Below are 4,545 nucleotides of genomic sequence, written 5' to 3'. Positions count from 1 at the left end.
TCTCACTGTTTGATTTCATACTTGTGCTCAGTCATGCCAGATCTTTCAATGTTTTCAAAACTCAACTATGTTAATCTGTTTTAGAAACCTTAAATGATGTTTTAAAGATATTTTAAGTTGAGCTGCATATTTTACTATTGCCCGAAAGGCTTATGAGATTCTAACTAAGTAAGGCCAAGGGCCTTTATTGTGAGGATACTTTTGGGTTGGGTTGCACACCACAGTAGTGATATACTAATTATGATAATGAGGCTGAGGGCCTGAGATTGTACGCCACGAGGTAGCTTGATATTGATATGAGGCCGAGAGCCTGTTTATGATGCCACGAGATGGCTTGATATTGCGCTTGGGCCGTAAGGGGCCCCTCCAGGAGTCTGCACACCCCCAGTGAGCACGGGTACCCATTGTGACATGAGATATAGCCCGAGGGGCTGGTATTGTTTTGTGATATTGCCCGAGGGGCTGATTTGATGTTATTGTGCCCGAGGGGCAGTTCTTATGTGTTTACCATTCCTAGTTGTTTTTCCTATCTATTGTTGACTGCTTAAAAGGTGTTTTTATGAGATTTCATTGTTAAATTGTGTTACTGATTTTGTTATGCCTCTAATAGCTAAATATTATGTTTAACGTAATTTTATATCGTTCAGTCTTCATTTATTCTTATTACTCACTGAGTTGGAAGTACTCACTTTACTCTCTGCACCTCTGTGTGCAGATTCGGGCGCTACAGGTCCTGCTACTAAGGGTTGACAGTTCCAGCAGATCTTCGGAGGTTTACTAGGTAGCTGCTTGGCGATTCGCAGCCTAGTGCAACCTCCCTCTATCTTATTTCTTTTTCGATTCAGTTATTTAGTAGTGGAGTAGTCTTTCAGACTGGTAGTATTGTTTTAGAAGCTCATGACTGGTGTGTATTGGGAAAAATTGTATATAAAGGTGACGTGTCAAGACACGTGGACTGGTCAAATGGTCAAAGAATTATAATTAGCCAAGAGGCACGAGCAGCAACGGAAACGAGCAAAGGCAAAGGAAGAGGCACGGGTGGTTATTCGAAGGATTCAATGCCTGTACCTATTTAAGTCATTTATATCCAAGAATCAAAAGGAATGAATCTGACAATAGAAAAAGAGTGCATATACAGTATTTAATAGGCATTAAATGCTGAATACTTTAGAGAATTTGTATTGAATATAATGATTATGTAACATAGCATTCAATATCTTTAATTATTCATAATAACCTTATTATGATTTGGGCAAAACGCATATCTCCAAGATATCTATAAAAGGGAGATATCTGATCAATTGTAAGGACACGAAACACTATTGGAATAAACTTTGGTTTTTTATTTTTCTCCTGATTATATTCTTGCTACCCAAATTACTCTCTTTTACATAATCTTTCGATTATTAGTAACCCGTGTTTTTCTAAATTCTATCTTTGGCTAAAATTCCATTTTTTGGTTAAACAAATTGGTTCCGTTACTGGGAATCTGATAATCTATTTTCTTTTCGCTTAACTTTCCTTGTTGCAACAACTATGTCGAACAATAATGACAACATTCAAGGAAACCAAGAAAACCAAATAAACCAACAACTTCAGAGAGACCTGATCGCAGCGGACTCAACCTAAGGAAGAGTGGGCGCTAATACTTTTATCCTATAGCGGTATCGGGGTCAATTTTCCACAGGGAGCTTCAATTTAGAGTTGAGTGTTTGTATGGTCTAGGACTATGTTTTAGCTCCTAATTGATCTTCTACATTTTTGGTTTTCTTTTGATTATCAACTACAATTTATCAACTACAAGTTTAAAGCTAAGTTAGGCTAAGATATAGATTCTAAGTTGTATGTAATATAGAGAAAGACACTAGGGTCGTGGCATGTACCTAGGTGGTCAACTAACGGGTAGCGATTCCTAATGCAAGAATGATGAATATGGGACTTATTCTATAACCGTTGCACTTTTGTACCCACTCTCACACCTCTCAGTAGAGAGAGTGGTTTTGCCCCATTGCCTCTCTCGAGACCAATTGGATAGGCCAATTTGCCCAAGCAACTTATGGTTCAAGTTGGGTGATTACTCTCTTGAGGTTTAACCCGTTAATTGGGACTACCATTCTCATGGGTTCATCCCAATTCCTTGTTGGAATTAATCTTGGGGTCATAGACTCTCTTTCTCAAGAAGAGTCAAAACTCACTAAGCTAGATTTAGTGCTTGCAACCACCAAATCTTAATGAAAACATAAGATTAATCCAGATAACAAATACCCAACATCATTTATGCACTAAACAACCACGCCCATTAATTACCCACACTAGGGTTGAGCCACAACCCTAGCTAATGGGTTTAGCTAGCCATAATAGAAACAGAAATTGAAGAAATAGTAGATGAAATTGACATAATAATTAATTACAATGTTAATCTACTCAAATCCACGTTAATACTAAAAGAAAGCCAAAAATAGGCTAAAACCATGTAGTCTCGAGTTCAGCTCCTATCTGATAAAAACCCAAAACTGAAAAACTGCATCTAAAAAGTAAAATGTTCTATTTATACTACACAGGAAAAACCGGACAAAAATACCCCTGAGGGTCTGGCGCGGACTGCGCACAAATGACGCGCGGCCGCATAGGGGTTTGGGTCGTCATATCTTGCTTCTGACACTGGGGACGCGGACCGCACAAATGTGATGCGCGGCCGCATAGGGTGTTTCTGAACTTCATCCACGCGGACCGCACTGATTAGGTGTGCGGCCGCGTGGGCTTTTGCCTTGAACGACTGAGTCTCTGAACTATCCTGCACGGCCGCGTGGCAAAGCAGTGCGGACCGCGCAGGTTGACTTAGAAATTGTCCAGCCTCTGAACTCTCCTGTGCGGTCGCGTGACGAAACAGTGCGGACCGCACAGGTTATTTTGTTCCCCACTTCAGTTGTCTTTTGACACTTGGCAGTTTTCACTCCTTTTTGAGCCGATCTTTAGTATTTGTCATCTTGTCGCTCAAACCTGCAATCAAGCGCAACTTGTAAGCATTTTGGGACTAAGTTATGGCAGTTAATGCACAAAGCTTAGGTAAGGATGGGTATAAAACATGTAGAAATCACAGTTATCAAGACCCTCAGGATAATAATGCACTGATTATTTCTCCACAAGGCTGTCCTCGGCGATCTCGTGAAGGCATTGCTGAGGGATCTCATACAGATGGACAGGCTCAATTCGAAAATGTTGAAGCTATGGATGAGGCTTTGCAAAAACGTATTATCGCACAGGTCAATAAAGTCGTTCAGGCCTTGGTTAGCCAGTTACCTGCTGCACCATCCACACCTACTCCAAATAACAACACTCTGGAGAACCCTCATTCCGGGCTTGTTAATTCAAGCAGCGGTGGAACCCCCAGTGAATCGCAAGATGGAGAACCAGGTAATTTAGTTAATTCAAATTTACAAAATTTAATACTAACCTTGCAGAAATAGCTCAAGCGGCAAAGTGAGCGCATAGAGTAGATACCCGGGGTGCCGCCCATAATCAAAGATGTAGATATGGATAGATATTCGCAACAACCCTGGAAGCCAAGTGCTGCTCCACTCCCAATTCCAAAAAGTTCAAAATGCCTGATATTCCAAAATATGATGGAACAACAGACCCACGAGATCATGTGACTGCATTCACAACGGGTGTAAAAGGCAACGATTTGACTAAGCAGGAGATTGAATCAGTATTAGTCAAAATATTTGGTGAAACGCTCACCAAAGGAGCGCTAACATGTTATTATCTTTTACTCGAAAATTCTATAAATTTTTTTGCTGAGCTTGCAGATTCTTTCATCAAAGCACATTCGGGAGCTCAAAAAGTAGAGAAAAGAATGGAGGATATTTTCAAAATCAAGCAAAGGGACTTAGGACTGCTTAGAGAATTCGTGGAGAGATTTCAATGTGAAAGAATGACATTGCCACGTGTACCTGACAACTGGGCAGCTATAGCTTTCACAAGTAATTTGAATGAAAAAAGCTCGGAAGCTACGAGGAGGCTCAAGGAAAGCCTTCGAGAATCCCAGCTACAACGTGGAATGATGTTTTTAACAGGTATAGCATGAAGCTGAGGATTGAGGAAGATACTGTTCCACGATTTCAAAAAGAAGAAAGGTAAGTTCGAGACGTGCGGAGACCGAAAAAATATCCGATAAAAATAGGTACGAGTCTTATATGGGACCTGCGGGAAAGGACTCACGGTCAAAGCAGGATAATCAAAGGTACGATCACAGATCAAGAAACATAGAATTAGGTTCTTCATCAAGATTCAAGAACGAGCGAAATAACTATGAGTCACGACATGAAGATAGAAATTTAAAAGCGAGATTCAGTGGTTACAACTTCAACATCAACACCTCCGAGCTTGTAGCTGTTTTGAGAAGGATGAGAGATAAGGTTTGATGGCCAAAGGAAATGAGATCTAATCCAAACAGGCGCAACCCTGACCATTGGTGCGAGTTTCATAATGACCACGGACATAAAACAACAGATTGCAGATTTTTACAAAGTGAAGTTGATCATT

This window comes from Nicotiana sylvestris, chromosome 12 (assembly GCF_000393655.2).
Source record: "Nicotiana sylvestris chromosome 12, ASM39365v2, whole genome shotgun sequence".
Taxonomy (NCBI): domain Eukaryota; kingdom Viridiplantae; phylum Streptophyta; class Magnoliopsida; order Solanales; family Solanaceae; genus Nicotiana; species Nicotiana sylvestris.
The sequence above is the reverse complement of the archived record's forward strand: the minus strand, read 5'-3'. Positions refer to the sequence as shown.